The sequence below is a fragment of the Lepus europaeus genome, chromosome 16 (genome assembly GCF_033115175.1).
Source record: "Lepus europaeus isolate LE1 chromosome 16, mLepTim1.pri, whole genome shotgun sequence".
In the NCBI taxonomy this organism is placed as follows: domain Eukaryota; kingdom Metazoa; phylum Chordata; class Mammalia; order Lagomorpha; family Leporidae; genus Lepus; species Lepus europaeus.
Window position 1 is genome coordinate 40,519,579 of NC_084842.1, and position 19,078 is coordinate 40,538,656.

General features: G+C 39.6%; 1 long non-coding RNA gene across 2 annotated transcripts in view; it reads right to left on the reverse strand.

Moving 5' to 3' along the window:
• LOC133775167 (uncharacterized) overlaps positions 1 to 19,078 on the reverse strand; it is a 134,217-nt gene that overhangs the window by 99,940 nt on the left and 15,199 nt on the right. Inside the window, exons 2-3 of one of the 2 annotated variants that reach the window (XR_009868200.1) lie at positions 8,825 to 8,894; positions 5,477 to 5,659 (exon numbers count right to left, since the gene is read on the reverse strand). This is a non-coding gene — a long non-coding RNA (uncharacterized LOC133775167). The remainder of the gene's footprint in view (positions 1 to 5,476; positions 5,660 to 8,824; positions 8,895 to 19,078) is intronic. The other variant, XR_009868201.1, reaches the window with a different exon arrangement.

Sequence of the window (19,078 nt, forward strand, 5' to 3'; positions counted from 1 at the left end):
ACAGAGGCAGAGAGAGATCTTCCATCCAGTGGTTTACTCCCTAAATGGCTGCAATGGCAGGAGCTGGGCCAATCCAAAGCCAGGAGCCAGGAACTTCTATGGGTCTCCCATGTGGGTGCAGGGGCCCAAAGACTTGGGCCATCCTCTACTGCTTTCCCAGGCCATAGCAGAGAGCTGGATTAGAAGTGGAGCAGCCATGACTTGAACCGGCACCCATATGGGATGCTTACACTGTAGGTGGTGGCTTTACCTGCTATGCAACAGCGCCAGCCCCAAGAATCTTAGCAATCATAAGGACACTGATGAGCAAAGCAACAAACCAGTTCAGTATATATAAATATGTATATGTATATATTTACACATATATACAGATATATATCTATCTGCAGTAGATCCAGATATTTTTATAATGTTTAGTCTAAACATTTAAGAATGTATCATCTTTATTATATATACTATTTTATAGAGAAGAGAAAGTTCCCTAACTCATTTTATGAGACTATAAATGTTCTCATTATCCAAACCAGAAAAAAACAGCAGTATAAAAGAAAATTATAGACTGATTTTACTCATAAATATACACTAAATCATGATAAATAAAATATTAATATATCATATTCTGCAATGTGTAAAACAATAATATATAATTACTAATTGCAAGAATGGAAGGATGTTTTAATATTAGGCAATTGAATATGATTCAACATATGAGCAGATTAAAGAATTGACTTGAGTGAAGCAGAAAATACATTAAATAGAATTCACATTTATTTATCATTTATAAAAAGAGAAACTTGGTAAAGTAAGACTAGGAGAAGATTTCCTTAAAATGATAAACAGTATCAGTCAAAAATGTACATAGCACAGTATACTTAATGTGAAATGTTCAGTCTTCCCTTTTAAAAAGTGAAATGCTATCTACACATCTATTCAACATTGTATGGAAGCTGCAAAGTATGACAAGGAAAAAAATTAGAAGAGGTAAAAACTAGAAAGGAAGAAACGAATCTGCTATTGTTCACAAATAATATTCATTTGTACATGAAAATCATGAAAGTTTATTAAGCACTTCCTGTGATATATATCGGTATGTGCATGTGTACGCCATACTCAAACATTTGGTGAGTAAATTAAGTGCCCACCTTATGCCAAATATAATGCTGCATGTTGGGTATAGGGTGATGAATAAAAGGGATGAACACTATGCCTTGGAGTGACGGTTCTGGAACAACAGGTTAAGCCACTACTTGGGAACCAGTAGCCCAGGTATCAGCGTCAGAATGCCTGAGTTCTGGCTGCTTGGCTTCTGCTCCTGCCAATGTGCCTGGGAGGCAGCAAATGATGGGTCATGTACTTGGGTCCATTCCTGGCTCCTGGCTTTGGCCTGGAGCAAGTAGGGAGAGAACCAGCTCATTGCAGATCTTTCTCTCTGTCTCTCTTTCTATGTGTGTCTCAAATAAATAAACAAGTCTTTTTAAAAAAAAAAAAAAAAAAAGAGCTTGCCTTCACATTTCACCATCTTGTGAAGGAGTCCAAGAAGGAGGTACCTTTCTCTGAAGGGAGGAGAGAACTTCCACTTTGACTATGACCCTGTCGGAATAAAATCGAAGTCGGCGAACCCTAAAGGCTTCCATAGCCTTGGCAATTCATGACTAGAGCCTAGGGAGATTACTGACGCCATAAACAAGAGTGTCAAACTGTTAAATCAACAACAGGAGTCACTGTGTACTTACGTCCCATGTGGGATCTGTCCTTAATGTGTTGTCCAATGTGAAGTAATGCTATAACTAGTACTGAAACAGTATTTTTATACCTTGTGTTTCTGTGTGGGTGCAAACTGATGAAATCTTTACTTAGTATATACTGAATTGATCTTCTGTATATAAAGATAATTGAAAATGAAAAAAAAACTTGGTGTTAAATTGGAAATTGCTGGCTGGCGCCGTGGCTTAACAGGCTAATCCTCCACCTTGCGGCGCCAGCACACCGGGTTCTAGTCCCCGTTGGGGCGCCGGATTCTATCCCGGTTGCCCCTCTTCCAGGCCAGCTCTCTGCTATGGCCCAGGAAGGCAGTGGAGGATGGCCCAAGTGCTTGGGCCCTGCAACCGCATGGGAGACCAGGAGAAGCACCTGGCTCCTGGCTTCGGATCAGCATAGTGCACCGGCCGCAGCGGCCATTGGAGGGTGAACCAACGGCAAAGGAAGACCTTTCTCAGTCTCTCTCTCTCACTATCCACTCTGCCTGTCCAAAAAAAAGGAAATTGCATAGAAAATTAATCAATTTTTAAAAAAATATCATTTAGGATCTCTATCCATAATGTGCTGTACATTGTGATTTCATGCTATAACTAGTACTCCAACAGTATTTTTCACTTTGTGTTGCTATGTGGGGGCAAACTGTTGAAATCTTTGCTTAATATATACTAAACTGATCTTCTGTATATAAAGAGAATTGAAAATGAATCTTGATGTGAATGGAAGGGGAGAGGGAGTGGGAAAGGGGAGGGTTGCGGGTGGGAGGGAAGTTATGGGGGGGAGGAAGCCATTGTAATCCATAAGCTGTACTTTGGAAATTTATATTCATTAAATAAAAGTTTAAAAAAAAACAAACAAAAAGATAATAATACAGTGAGGTAAGCATTATCATCACAGGGGGAGAACTGGAGATTGTAGCAGGAGTCTTTAATCTTGTGCAAAGGCAGGAGGACAAATAATCTTACTAAAATAATCAATATGAGCTGAATAAACTAATCAAATATGAGCTGAAATGTGACAGCTAAAAAGCCGTTAGGCAAAGAGCCTGGGGCAGAGTGTTCCAGCCAAGTGAGTACCACTCACAGGTGTGAGAGACAGTGTGTGGGCAGGGAGATCAGCATAGTGGACAGGAGAGCGTGAGCACTGTGTGGAGAGAGCTGATGGAGCGTGGAGGCAAAGGGCCTTGGTAACTGTGGTCAGTGGTTTGAACATTATCTTGAGGGCAGTTGGAAGCTATCCAAGGCCTTTAAGCAGTTTGCATTTTACAAAACTACTCTGGCTGCAACATGGGCAATGAACATAGAGAGGGACTGCCAGAGAGAAGGTAGGAGACTGTTTAGGGAGACAGTGCAGAAATCCAGGCGAGAAATGATGGTGGCTTAGTGTTGGTGGAGAACGGGAGGAACTGGGTGGACTTTGGATACATTCAGAAGATTAGGGGTACTGACTAGAACTGTTAGGATGCAATTCATGAGGAAGGAATGATATTCAAGTTTTAGGGTACACCACAGACTCAAGGAAATGCATCCACAGTGTTAAAATTTCTTTTAGCTGTAGAATGTTTAATAGGTTTGTTTTCTTCTTTGTATTTTTTTAAGTTTTATATAAAGTATTGAGCATTTTCATTATCAAGAAGAGGTTATGAATAATCATTTTCTTGTTCTTAACATCTGTTCCTTAGTTCTTAGCTCTCCTCTAGAAAACTAGAATAACCCATGTTACCAGAATAATGGATGACTGTGTGCTATTCTCTTATGTGACATAGTTTGCTTTTTCTAAAAAAAAAATTATTTATTCATTTGAAAGGCAGAGTTACAGAGAGAGGAAGAGACAGAGAGAAAGGTCTTCCATCTGCTGGTTCACTCCCCAAATCGCCACAACGGCTGGAGCTGGGCCAATTCAGAGCCAGGAGCCAAGATTTTCATTCAGGTCTTTGACATGGGTGCAGGGGCCCAAGCACTTGGGCCATCCTCCACTGCTTTCCCAGGCCATTAGCAGGGAGCTGGATTGGAAGTGGAGCAGCTGGGACACAAACCAGTGCCCATTTGGGATGCTGGTGCCACAGGCAGAGGTTTAGCCTACTATGCCATAGTGCCAGCCCCACATAGTTTTCTTTTTATCGGTGGCTTCTGAAGGGAATTTGTAATCCTGAAGGACTGCATATTTTATTTTAAAGTTCATTTATTTATTTATTTATTTGAGAGGGGGAGGGGGCAGGCCTTCCATCTGCTGGGTTAGTTTCCAAATGCCTGTAGGAGTCAGAGACGGGCCAGGCTGAAGTCAAGAGCCAGGAATTCCATCCAGATCTCTCATGTAGGTTACAGAAACCCAAATATCTGAGCTTCCCAGGATGTGCATTAACAGGAAGCAGGAAAAGAAAGAGGGGTGGGATTCAATCCCAGGCATTCTGGAATGGGAGGCAGGCATCCCAAGCACCATCTTAACTCACTGCCCACAACACCCACCGCAGGACTGCATATTTTAGAAGCTAGCAAGTAATATGGAAAAGTACAGATTTTGTAGAATCAAGGACCTCTACTGTTTACCAATAGTAAAAGTTACTAAAAAGTTACTTTAAAAGTTACTAAAAAGTTACATGGCAGTTACCTAACCTTTTTCAGTGTCAAGTGTAAATAATGTGCGCGAAGCACTTGTCAAACATTGTCAGATGTTAGTATGCTATAAAGCTCAAACTTCTTTGCTTGTACTTAGGACCTTCAAAAATTTACCCAAAATTAGCCCTGCAAACCCATCTTCTCATACATTGTTCCTCTACTAAATGCTCCCTAAAATTATTCTTCACTTCCTCAAGCCTTCCTATATATTATTATTTGCAAAGATTCAGGCAGGAGCATACATATATTCAAGATGATGTTTTATAGTTCAGGTGATCATATGTCCCGGTTTTCCTGTTGTCCTGGCATCTCATGCATTTTACATTTGTCCCTTATTGCATTCAGCTTTAGGAATTTCAGACTTATTTGGTCTGGTTAATTCCAGCAGGCTTTGGTTTCAATGCCACAGGACTCAGATCTTGGACAAATTATCTCCCTCTGAACTTCAGTTACTTATCTGTAAATTGGAGGTAGTAGTCTCTACCTTCTGGAGATTAGAAATAATATTCAGTGAGTGAGTATATGTACCTACATAGAGTAAGTACACTATAAATCCATATTGTTATTCCAAAGGTGCTATTGTGATAAGTCTGGTGATTTTGTGTTTTCCAAGACAAAGAAACAAAAGTTCACTATTGTCATCAATATGATCAGTTTTTGGTGAAGCACAAATACAAATTTATATTTTAATAATGTTTTACATATCTTTATATCACATATAGTGTTCTGTAACCCATTTGTGTAATTATTTCAAGAATGTGCTGGATTTAACACAACTAAAGGTCAACCATTCAATAAAGACAAGTGCCCCAAATCCAAAGCTTTAGCACCCATTGAGCAGCTAAGAGAAGACTATATCCTTTTACTCACTGCTCCTATCAACTCATCTTATAGTACATTCTAGGTTTTCAGAAATGACAGATAAACTGGATAAAGCTTTAAGGAAAGGAAATGTAGAGTATTAACAATCAGAGAAAATGTATCAATCAAACATCATCCCTTCAAGCTACAGGATGACAAACACTTTCAATTAATATGTCCCCTGGGAAATATAGAATGAAAAGAACTAAGCATTAAATACATTTAATAAATCATATTAAAATTACCTTTCACCCTTTTAGACTTCCAGACTGTGAACTGGGGCTCCAAGCCTTCAAAAGCTACTTCTTCTCTTGGGATGAGAAACTGGCAATAGTAGCAGCTGTCAAGTGACTCAGAGGGCTGGGCTAAGATACGACTCGAGGATGTTTCAAAGCTACACCAATCTGTCATCAAGGAAGACCAAGGACCTGGAGGTACCAACTAACATTTAGCAGCAAGAACAGTTCAGAGCTGGATTTCTCAGGCAGCCTAATAACATTTTTCAACCATCCTCTCTGCTCTTTTCCAAGACTAGGGAAGTAAAATTCCATTGTCCATTTTCCCTAGGAATTCCTCAAGAAATAATACACTGCAGGCATTTGTACAGCCTGCTTTATGAGAACATCAAAACTGGGAGCAGGTCCACAGAGTAGAACCACACAGGTACACAAAATGCCAGAATGCTCCAGAAAGTTGTTCGGTATAGATGTGATTTTTTTTTTTTTTTTTTTTTGCATGAGCAAAAATATTCTTGTGGGTTCCCTTGCTCAAGAATGATTATGGTAAAATGATTCCATTATCTATCTATCTCTGTTTGGGAAGTCCTATTTATTATGCTAAACTATTGATGTGGCCATATTAATCTTTTTTGAAAGATTTAGTTATTTATTTGAAAGGCAGAGTTACAGAAAGCCAGAGGCAGGAGGGGAGACCCTCCATTCGCTTGTTCAATCCCCAGATGACTGCAATGGCCACAGCTATGTTGATCCGAAGCCAGGAGCCAGGAGCTTCATCCAGGTCTCCAAAGTGGGTTCAGGGGCCCAAGCACTTAGGCCAACTTCTACTTCTTTCCCAGGCCATAGCAGAGAGCTGGATCAGAAGTAAAGCAGCCAGGACTTGAACCAACACCCATATGGGATGCTGGCACTGCAGGCAGCAGCTTTATCTACTATACCACAGTGCCTGCTCCCATATTAATCTTATTCTCATTCTTTTTTCCTGAGGGCTATAGATTGTCCTATTCATACTCTACTTTGATAATTTCTAGAAACTATTTCACTATTTATTTCTTTTCATACTTTTGTATGTCTGTCTTTGACATTTAAGAAAATAATGTATTTACAAACAAGGATGGTTCACAAGTACGTTTTTTCCCTAGGGAAAATTTTTATGGTGTAGGTTGTCCATGAAGATGCTCAAAGATGAATCTAAGGATTTTAAATGTTGGGGGACTTAAAAGAGAGATTTTAAGTCCCTCCAAACTGTATCTTGATCTCACCTCTATTTTTAGGGTTAGAAGGGTGAAAACACTTGTCTGTGAAACCTGAAATGAGATCTCTGAGAATTAGGTGTCAGTGGGTCTCCAGGAGAGTACACCATACAGCAGGAGAACAAGAATGCCAGTCACGTGTTCAAGCAATGCATCCAAGGATGTTTGGCTGCAGTTCAAGTGAGCATGTCACTGGCCCAGAGCCAGAATCATGAGCCGCAGGAACGTTTGCACTCTGACTGTCTGGAAAGTGCTGGTGGATTTTGAAGCATGCCCATACCTCTGTGGAGTCCATATACTCCCTAGAATTACATGTTTCCTTTTGTTATTCAGTGATTTTAGACATATTTCCATTTCTGTACTTCAGTTTTTAATAGAAGAATTTTAATGGAAGAATTCCTGTATTTCACTTAAGGGAAGTAATTGAATGGGTTTTATTAATTTATGAGCTGAAAAACCATATAAACTGTTTTATAGCATGGATTTTATATATTTATATATATATATTTATATATTGGGTGAGACACGAAGTTCAGATGTGACATTTCACATGCATAAAAAGCCTGATAAGCCAGTCTTCTGCTTTTGCTATCTCGTTTGATCATAGCACAGAGAGACAAAGGGGCAAGATGCTTAAAATGTGTAGACTTTAGAGACAAAAGCAGCTCTATTGCTCATCAACTATGCGGTATCTCCTAAGTTAATTTCCTTATGCTTATCTGTTTATTGGGGGATAAGAACACAGAACCTCCTTAAGTTGTAGTGCGATCACACAATAACCATACCTGATAGACAGACAATGAATACCAGGCTCATTTCTTTTTCCCAACGTTTGACTTGATAGCACAGGAAGATTAGTCCAACCCATTCATTAAATGTGAAATAAGAACCCATTATTTTTTAGAGCACCAGAAATGTCCAAGAACAAAAATATAATCCTGCTCATGTGTACAGTATAACTAGGCACACTGAGGAATATTTTAAACCTATGAAGTATATAAATAACACAATAATGAAGTTAATACAGTTATTCAGAATATAAGAAACCCTACAACTCAACAACAAAAAGACCAATGACCAATTTTAAAAATAGGCAAAGGACCTGAATAGACATTTCTTCAAAGAAGATTACCAGTAAGCATGTGAAAATATGCTCAATATCACTCGTCATCAGGGAAAAACAAATCAAAATCACAGTGAGATACCATTTAACATCCATGAGGATAGCTTCAATTTTAATAAGATAATAACAGGGGCTGGCACTGTGGTATAAAAGGCTAAGCCTCTGCCTCTGCTGCTTGCATCCCATATAGGCACTGGTTCATATACTGGCTGCTCCTCTTCTGATCCAGCTCTCTGCTTATGGCCTGGGAAAGCAGCAGAAGATGGCCCAAGTGCTTGGGCCCCTGCACCCATGTCAAAATCCTGGATGAAGCTCTTGGCTCCTGGCTTCGGACCTGGCCAAGCTCTGGCCATTTTGGCCATTTAGGGAGTGAACCAGCAGAAGGAAGATCTTTCTCCCTGTCTCTCCCTCTCTCTCTCTGTAACGCTAACTCTCAAATAAATAAAAATCATTTTTAAAAAATTGTATTTAAGTTATGCAAGTTCCGTGTACTTCATATACACAGATTTAGGAACATAGTGATACTTCCTGCCCTACCCTCCCTCCCACCCATGCTCCAAACCTTCTTCCTCCTCCCTCTCCTATTCCCACTCTAAATTTCTACAAAGATCTATTTTCACTTTATTAAGTGACCATAAAGTTAGCCCTACGCTAAGTAAAGAGTTCAACAAATAGTATGAAGAAAAAACACTGTTTCTCAACAGAAGAAACAAGGGCTGTAAACCATCATCAAATCTCAAAATGTCAATTTCACACCAATACATTACATTTTAGGTACCCTATTAGTTACCCCAGATCAGGTAAAACATATGACATCTAAGTATTATCTTTAAAAAAAGACAATGACAAATGTTGACAATAAATCTGTACCTGTATAAATTGCTAATAAGGGTATAAAGTTGTGGAAAACAGCATAACACTTTCTCAAAAGGTTAAATATTGTTTTCACGGGACCTAGCAATCCTATTCTGAGATACATACCTGAGAGAAATGAAAACATATCCACACAAAACTTGTATGTGAATCTTTGTAGCAGCATTGTTCATACTATCTGAAAAGTGAAAACAATCCACATGTTCATCAACTGATAATAAACAAAGTGTGGTATATTCATATAATAGAATATTGTTCAACAATAAAAATGAGTGAAGTACTGATATATGCTGCAATCAATGTGGATGAACTCTGAAAACATTCCAAGTTGAAGAAACCAGTAGGAAAAGAACTTATAATATGATACAACTCCATCTACATAAAGCATCCAGAAGATTGATGTGTAGAGGCAGAGTGTAGGCTTTGGTGGTTTACTAGGGTGGGGGCTGTAGAGGGTTGTTGGTCACTAGAGAATGAAATGTCAAGTAGTACAATGTGATGATAGATACTGGAGATGGTTAGAAAGAAACAGCATGGAGTAGCATAATCCCAGAAAGTTTCATAGATAAGGTGTGACTTAAAGGGAACCTTTACATACAAGTGGGATTCAAAATTACTTCTCTGGGGATTTAGAATAAGTAGAAATTCCCTCAATACCCCATGCTGTCTTTGGTCTCTAGGCCTTTACTCTTGTGGTCCCTCTGCTTTCTAAATTTTTCCTTGTCCCTTGCTTCCTGGAGTCACCTATGCCTCTTGCGTTGAGTTCCAGTTTCAGGGGACTTTCTTCCTGCCACCTTGCCTATATCTCGCACTGACCCACACCTCCAGTGCTGAAATTGCCTGGCTGGCAGACAGGGTGGGATGGGCTGTCCTCCATTCACTATACACCTTCCTGGGTGGTGTGGAACCCAGGCTGTGCTAGTACAGAGATTTGTTGGGAATCAGCTGATTCTGGGAAGAAAGTGGTTTGTTGCTCCTTTAGATGCTCCACTGGAAAAAATCATGGAGACAGAGATCCTCACTCTGCAACCAAGCTTAAGTAGCAATCAAAACTGATTTGTTGAAAACAGCCAAAACTAAGCCACAGTGAGGGGAGGAAAGGAAACTGAGGAAGCGTAAATGGTAGTGAGTCTTGGAGGGGGCCCTGGCTGCTTCTATATGGACTCTTCCATTGAGAGGGTAAAGAATTGGTTTTGAATCATTTCCTGGACTCCATGTGACTAATATTAAGATCACTGTTTTTCTGGCAATAGCCTATTTTTCAGGTGCTGCCAGTTGCTCTATACATTTCCTACTAGACCACAAGAAACCTGAAGGCAGAATCGAGTCTTGCTCATTATAGTGTCTCACTGACAAAGCACAGTTCCTGGTGCATAGTACCCCCCAAAACTATTTTATACATTGTATGTATTCCAATTTATTCCTAGCTCTTAGGCACTGATTTCTTGTTTTCTTTAATACAACTACTACTCTTGTAATCTCTGGAAAAAGAGTGATAGGCACTTGTAGAACATTGTGAACATAAATCCTGATAGAGAACTATTTTCATACAATTTTACAACGTTCAAACAAAATTAATATATTGATAATTATTTTAAGTAATGCTGTTAACATTATCGGAAGGTCTTCGTCAATATTAAATAGGATATTTTCTTATTTTATACCACTTGTCTAAATTCTCCTTTCTCTCAGTACAAAGATAAAATGTTTTACCACAAATAACATATAAAAATGAGCCTGGAATTCTCAAATTTAACCAATCATTGGAGTACCCAAGACGTCTGTATAAAGTGCATACAAGTTCCTGATTCTCACTTCTAGAGATGCTGGTAAATGGGTCTGTTGAAGGGTCTGGGAGTAACCTAAAGTGATTGATTCTGATGTGGTGCCTACCAGGCCACACTTGAAAAACATTGCAATAGAACCTCCAAACTGAAAGCCAGCATCAAGGAGAAGAAAGCCTATAAAATGGTAATCTAAAGGGTCAATACAGTGGTTCTAAGTAGGTATTTTGAGTGACTTGGCAATTCTGGCAGAGGGAAAGACAGAGATGGAGTTGGAGATGATAGAGCAAGTTACATGACTCTCATTATTGGAAAAGTGGAAGTATACTGATTCTCTAGGGAGGAAACATTTTCCATACATTAGAAACTAAAAAATATTTTTACATGGGGGTTATACAGAAGAGATGCCTTGGCTTACTTCTAGGGCTGCTTTCAAGGCTGGGCATGGAAAGGGAATGAATGAGAAGTTGGGACCAATGGCTCTGTTCTCAGGGATGCAGCAGCAGGAGAAATGATAAACCCACATGCAGATTAAGTTCTGTTCAGCAGGTGTTTATTTGCCATTTACTATGCATCAGGTCCTCTACTACATGCTGGTGAGACTGCAAACAGGGATTACCAAGATGTTTGCACTGAGGAAGGAAACCTTACCTTTCAGTAGGGTGAGCTTTCTATGTAAGTCTTAACCTCTTGCCTCACAGGAGCCACAGCTGGCCAGAAAATGAATTGTATGTGATCATGTCAATTATTAGTCATGGATGTTGATGTTTGGTTTTCCACATGAGTTAGGTTCAAGATTATAAGAGAAAATTGCAGCTAGTCAAAGTTACTCTTGTCATACTCCTCATATTGTCCATAAGATGTGCATATATATGAAACATATGTAGAACCATGCAATATGTAATAAACAGAACATAGGCAATATATATTTTTATACTATCTAAAATCGTATCATGTAAATTATTTCTTACCTACTGTCCAAGTGCAAATGGTTGGTTACGTAAGTTTAATGTGTGCATCATAAGAATCCACTGAAACAGATGATGTTGTCCATATGATTTGTCTTTTATTTCAACAGATACAAAAACAGATTTCATAGGACTGGTACTTACAGCACTCCAATAAAATCTGAACACTAAACATCTAAGTGTAAACCAGTCAAAATGATTCTAGCACTAAGCACAGAGGCCTTAATGGTGTTCAGGGTGCTCGCTTGAATCTAGGTGGAATTTAGAAAACCTATAATTGCTGAATTCTAGACACATCAACCCCATGACATTCCTAAAATATTGACCCTCTAAAGGGCTCTTTGTAATAACTGGCTGGCAAAACATTTACCATTTGTTCTCTGGTAAAAGCTGTGGTTCTGGTCTTCTCTATTTCTAATCCAGGCCAATTTCCTTAGGAAACCAAGGGAGGAGAGTGCGAAGATGATGTTCAAATGTGAAAGTGTGGAGCTTAGTCTGTGTTGACAGAATGGAAGGATATCCTACATGCACAGAGTGGCCACACACATGTTTTTTTTCAGGACCAGCTTTGGAGCCACCTTAGTATTTAAATAAATACTTCCCCTGAGATCCTGAATTCCTCACTATTAAAAAACCCCAAACAGATGTTACTGGTTATTCACTATGGACACAGAAAACTTTCAAGAATGGCTTGTCTGCTGGTGAGCAGGATGGCACATCTGATGTGGCTAGAATAAGTCAGTCATAAAATGTATGAGGTTTTAGACTCCAGCTTGTTTCCAACTTGCTTTCTTTGCATGGCTGGGTTTTGGCCTTATGTCCACATATTCCCTCATGCTTGAACAACAGCAGCCTGTGTTAAGATGTTCCCTTTACTGTGCTGACAGCTCATAGTGGCCTCACTTTGCTCAACAGTGAAGATAGTCCAGCTCCTTTAAACCTAATCACCTATGAGTGGAATTCGAAGATAACATTGTCCCAGAGAGCCTAGAGTTACACTAGAATTACAGAAAGTAAGGCTCAAAGATACTTTAAACTGATGTGGACCTGGTCTTCTTAATTTTCACTCCAAGTTCTTGCCCCTCACAGCGATAAAAATTCTAAACAGAGCTGTTATAGTATACACAAATAGGAACAGGGTTTTTTCTTTTTTTAAGATTGATTGATTTGAAAGGCAGAGAGAGAGAGAGAGAGAGAGAGAGAGAGAGAGAGATCTTCTATCCACTGGTTCACTCCCTAGTTGTCCATAATGGCCAGAGCTAGGCCGATCCGGGCCAGGAGCCAGGAGCTTCCTCCAGGTCTCCCGCACGTGGATTGCAGGGGCCCAAGGACTTGGGCCATCTTTTACTGTTTATCCAGGTCATAGCAGAGAGCTGGATCAGAAGTGGAGCAGCCAGGACTCGAACCAGTGCTCATATGAGATGCTGGCACTGCAGGGGCAGCTTTACTCACCATGCCGATCCCTGAATGCGTTCTTATTATAAAGTTTCCACATGCAACATTATCTTGCTTTGATAATAAAGAGTGGCTGTTAATAATATTTGTCTTGCATAAGATTTATCTTATTATTTATTTTGAGGCGATTATGGCTCATTTTGTTTTCATGCTTACACATTTTTACCAAGCTTGAGATATACAGTACATATAGGTTGGTTTCCTTTGAAGTGAACATATGGGGCAAACCTAAGGGTTTTGATTTCCATGGTATCTGCTTTGAGGGTGTTGACTAACAAGGCTCCTGAGACAGTCTGAAGATAGAGTTCTCCCTGGCATGAGACCAGTCCATTCCAACTGGAGTAAGGCTTGCCAGAGGTGGTGTTGGTGGTTATAAATCTATAAACATTTTTCGAGAGATCATTATTTACCTCAAAGACTATAAATAGAGTATGGTTCCATTTCTCCTACAAAATAATAGCCCTCAATGTCCTTGAATTGATCTTTGGTGAGCCTGGAGACACCAAATTTAACTGGGCTACTTGGAAGTAGTACAGACTCCTCCCAGATGGGGATTGCCTTTGGACCCATCTGCACATATCTGAAAGGGCAAACAGACAAATGAAACACCTGAATGCCGGAATTATTTTTTGTTACCAGATCTACCACTAGGTCCTTTACATTTCAATTCATTGAAACTAATGGCATATGTAGAATTCTCTATCTTTGAAGATCAGGAAACTGAGGCTCAAGAAGACTGATAACTTTCCTAACATCATACACCTAATAGATAACAGAAACAGAATTCAGATCTGTATCTGTGTGACTCTGCAAAGCCAGGATAGCCTGTGGATGGTATGAGAATATTATGAGGAACTTCAGAATCACCTTGGTCATTACAATAAGAAATTAACAGATGAAAAAAAAATTTTTTCATTTACCTGTATGTGTAGATACACAGATGCTTATTGCTTGTTGTTTTATTTGAGTTGAGGTTTTAGGGGGAGGAGTAAAAAATATGCATATACTATAAAATTTACCATTGTAACCATTTAGAGTGAACAATTCAATGACATTTAGTACTTTTGCATTGTTGAAATTTTAACTACCATCCATTATCCAGCATATTTTTCATCTTCCAAAACTAAAACTCCTTATCTGTTTATACTACCCCTTCCAAATGTTTTGGGTAAGGCTTAAGGCACATGAAGTAATAGGCATGTGAAGGAATTTAAACCCTGACTTCTGCCATTCTTTCCTCCTTGCCTCCAGGGCTCTCACAAGTAGAAAGAGCAGATGTCAGATTCACCGGTCATATGGGGAGCAGAGCATACATTTTACTAATGGATAAGCAGGATTTCCAAGAAGCTGTGTTGGAGGATGAAGCTTAGAACTGGAGGCCACAATTCCTCTGCTCCTGCCTGAAATCTAGACTTAGAGGGCTCCACTGTGCTCACGTATATCATCTCACGTATATCATCGCAGCCAGAGATCCTCAGGCTGGCCTTATCTTCCCAACCGCCAGAAGGAAGAAGAGAGGAGGAGAAGTATTTGCACAAAAAGTACAGGACACAAAAGGAGATCCCAGGCTACCTGATGGCCTGCAGGCCCAACAGAACCACAAGTTGGGCCACCCAGGACCTGAGTCAGATACTCCTATCTTCCAGTAAGGAATGGCCTAGGGAATGCCAGGCACTTGCTCCCTGGCAAAGGAAAGACAGCAGGTGTCCTCACTCTGTATTCCCCGCTCAAGGCAGAGAACAGCAAATCCCGTCCTCTTGGGAAACATGAACAGAGATTATAAATATTCTTGCGCATTTGAGCTATATTGAGAGCATGACTGAAAACCAGAAATAAACGAGAGGCTTGTGCCAAGATGAGGTCACAGTGGCAATCTTGTTATCCAAGCAGAGTTCATGCCCATAGGATTTTATGTCATTGTAAGGCTTTATCCAGAAGCAGGAGGCATCATGTTCCCTCAGCATTTTTCTTGGTTTCTGTTTGGTATATACCTTTATATTCAGCTTGCTCTTGTATTTTATTATGCAGTTAAATACAGTGCTTTCTTGGAAAGTATCACCTGATTTTAAACAAAATGATCCCAAATTCATTGTTTTACTCTTTAGTTTGCACTAATTCACTCAATTGTTAAGTAGGTGTTGACATTTCAAGCACTGATGTTGCAGCTACTTCCTAATTACAATAGCTAAGGGATTTTTTTTTTTATATCTTATGTGTATAGTAAAATAATTTCCTATGGTAGTTACAGATTTATATTGTTCCTATCACCAGTTTGATATTTGAACTTTTCCAATAGTACAAAGCATTGGGGTCCTTCAAAAATCACCAGAACTAACGAATATGTAACCATATCCCACACACTGTTCTCTACATTTAACTCATTCAGACCTCTTCAGAATCCTTTAAGGTACTTAATATTATTAGCCTTATGTAATAAATAGCAAAATAAAAATTTTTAAAGCTATTTAGCCTCTATAAAAGAGATATTCAAATATACTATCACACATACACACACACACACACACATGCAGAGTTTTCCTCTCTAGCTAACAGTATATATAGTTTTTGAAAATGCACAATATGAAAAAACTATGCATGGATTTCTAATATATTTGGATGCAAACTTTAATCCAGTTTCATAAAGTTTTTGAAGTACCCTTGTAAAAATGTCTATTTTTAATAAAGTTCTATTTTTAGACCACTTTTAGGTTGAGTAGAAATTATGAAGTTTTTCTATATATTCTGTGCCTTCATTCCCACATAGCTCCTCTATTATCAGCTTCTGGGACCAGAGCAGTACATTTGTTTAAAATGATGAACCAACATTGACACATTATGATGATACAATGTCTGTGGTTTACATGGGTTCACTGTTGATGGTGTACTTTCTATGGGTTTTGAAAAATTTCCAGTGACATGTATTCACCATTAAAATATTGACAGAGCTGTTTCACTATCCTAACAACCCTCTGTGCTCCACCTAGTCATCTTTTCCCCATCTCTAGCCCCAGCAACACCTTATCTTTTTACTGTCTTCTTAGCATTGCTTTTTCCAGAATGTCGTAGAGTTCAAATCATGCAGTATGTACCCTTTTTAGACTGGCTTCCTTCACTTAGTAATATGCACTTAGAGCTCCTCCATGTCTTTTCATAGCTCGATAGCTCATTTTTTACTGCTGAATAATATTCCACTGTCTGTGTTACCACAGTTCATTGATCCATTCTACTACTGGAGGACATCTTGGTTGCTTCCAAGTTTTGCCAATTGTGAGTAAAGAAGATATAAACATACAGTACAGGTTTTTATGTGGATAGAAGTTTTCAACTCATTTAGGTAAATACAGAGGAATATAACTGCTGGTTCATATGGGGAGAGTAAGAATGGGCTTCAAAATGTTTGTGGGAAATGTAATTAAAAGATAAGTAAATAAACTTAAAATAATGGTGCAAAAGAATTTTTGGTAGTTGAAGAAGATAGTTATAAACATTAGCTATGACTACATTCCATTTAAAGAAACAAAGCTGTAATTATGTTTCCTCCTTCTTTGCTAAGAATGTGTGTGTGTGTGTAATCTTTGCTTTCTTTCAGCTCTTATTCCCTTATCACAAAATAGAAATATATTGATATGATATCATGATGTTTAAGTATTGTTGACTTTATATTGTTGTAGTTCAGTTACAGCCTATCAGGGGGAGAAAAAACATCTCTAAAAGACTTTATCTCCTCCTCTAGGGAAGGAGTTAGTGCATTTTTTATTATATGCAGGCTAGTTGTATCATGTCAAGGTGTAATTATGGCCTTGTTATAATCTTTATTTGGAGATGAAGTGTGGATTAGGGAGGTGTTTATGGGTGCTAATTTGACAGGGCTTTATTCCTGTGGGTTTTTTTTTTTAAGACTTATTGATTTATTTGAAAGACAGAGTTACAGAGAGACATAGAGAAAGATGTCTTCCATCCACTGGTTCACTCCCCAAATGGCTGCTCTGGCTGCAGCTGAGCTGATCTGAAGCTAGGAGCCAGGAGCTTCTTCCAGGATTCCCACGTGGGTGCAGGGGCCCAAGGACTTGGACCATCTTTGACTGCTTTCCCAGGTCATAGCAGAGAGCTGGATCAAACTGATGCCCATATGGGATGCCGGCACTGAAGTGGCACTCTGTGTCACTACACCACAGAGCCAGTCCTGATTCCTGTGTTTTTTAAAATTGTATTTATTTTTATTTACCTGAAAGGCAAAGAGAGAGACAGAGGAGACAGAGGAGACACATGGACGGAGAGAAAGCTTCCATCTGCTGGTTCACTCCCAAATACCCTCAACAGCCAGAACTGGGCCAGACTGAAGCCAGGAACTCAAAACTCAGTTTGAGTCTCCCTCATGTGTGACAAGGCACCCAAACCCTTGAGCTGCCTCCCAGGGTGTATGTTAGCAGGAAGATGAGGTTGGAAGTGGAGGCATGACTTAAACACAAACACTGCAATATGGGATGGAAGTGTCTCAAGTGGTATCTTAAGACAGAGCCAAATTCTCACCCCAACAGGGGTAGATTTGTGATAGCTGATTTTGTTTCAACATGAGTGGATCAAGAGGTCCTGAACAAGTATCCTTTCTGGGTGTGTCTGTGTGGGTGTTTCCAGATTACATTAGCATTTGAATCAGTGCATTCACTGAAGTTGATTGCCCTCCTTAGTCTGGTGTGTATCATCAAATATTTTGAAGAGAACAAAAGTTAGAGGAAGGAGAAATTCATCCCTACTTTTTCTTACTGCCTTACAGCCAGAACAGAGACATCTCATACCATCTTTAATTACACTCAGACTGGGATTTACATCATTAGTTTCCCTGGTTGTCAGGCCTTTGGACTTAAGTAAATTACAATACCAGCTTTTCTGGGTCTCCATCTTGCAAACTGCTTCCATACTCACATGAGTCAGTTCTGGATTTTGGCCACTCTGAGAGGATTTTACTGATATTTCATTGTTTTTAAAATTTGTATATCTTTTTATGAAAAATATTTATTTGAGAGGCAGTTACAGAGAAAGAGAGAGAGAGAGAGAGATCTTGTATCTGCTGGTTCATTCCCAAAATGGCTGCAATGGCTGGGACTGGGCCAGGAGGTAGCCAGGAGCCTGGAACTCTATCTGGTTTTCCCACTTGTGTGCAGGGGCCCAAGCACTTGCACTATTTTATGCTACTTTCCCAGGCACATTAGCAGGGAGCTGGACTGGAGGTGGAGCAGCAGGGACATAAGCAGGTATCCATATGGGATGCCAGAGTCAAAGGCAGAAGCTTATACCAGTGTACCACAACCCTTGTTCCCTAGTTTGTATTTCTTAATGATGTGTGATTAGATTATATTTTAATATTTACCATCTCTTTGATATGGTGTCTGTTAAATGACTGTGGTCTGTTTTTTGGTTTTTTTTGTTTTTTGTTTTTTTTTTTTTTTTTTGGTGACAGGCAGAGTGGACAGTGAGAGAGAGAGAAAGGTCTTCCTTTTTTCGTTGGTTCACCCCAAAATGGCCGCCCCAGCCAGCTTGCTGCACTGATCCAAAGCTAGGAGCCAGGTGCTTCTCCTGGTCTCCCATGCGGGTGCAGGGCCCAAGCACTGGGGCCATCCTCCACTGCACTCCCTGGCCACAGCAGAGAGCTGGACTGGAAGAGGAGCAACCAGGACAGAATCCAGTGCCCCAACCAGGACTAGAACCCAGTGTGCCGGCTCAGGCGGAGGATTAGCTTATTGAGCTGCTGCGCTGGCCTGTGATCTGTTTTTAAAACTCAGTTGTTTGTTTTGTTATTGTTCAGATTTAAAAGCACTTTGTATATTTTAGATAATATTCCTATAATATTCCTTTACAAGATACAACTTTTGAAATTATATTCTCCATGTCTGTATCTTGGCTTTTAAAAAGATTTATTTGTTTATTTGGAAGGCAGAATAACAGTGAGAGAGAGAGAGAGAGAGAAAGAGAGAGAGAGAGAGATTGAATCTGTCCACTGGTTTACTGTTCAAATGCCCAGAACAGCAGGGCTAGGCCAGGTGGGAGCCAGGAGCCAGGAACTCCATCTGGGCTGGCAGGGGCACAAGCACTTAAACTGTCATCTGCTGCTTCTTAGCATGATTAGTAGGAAGCTGTGTCAGATGTGGGGAAGCTGG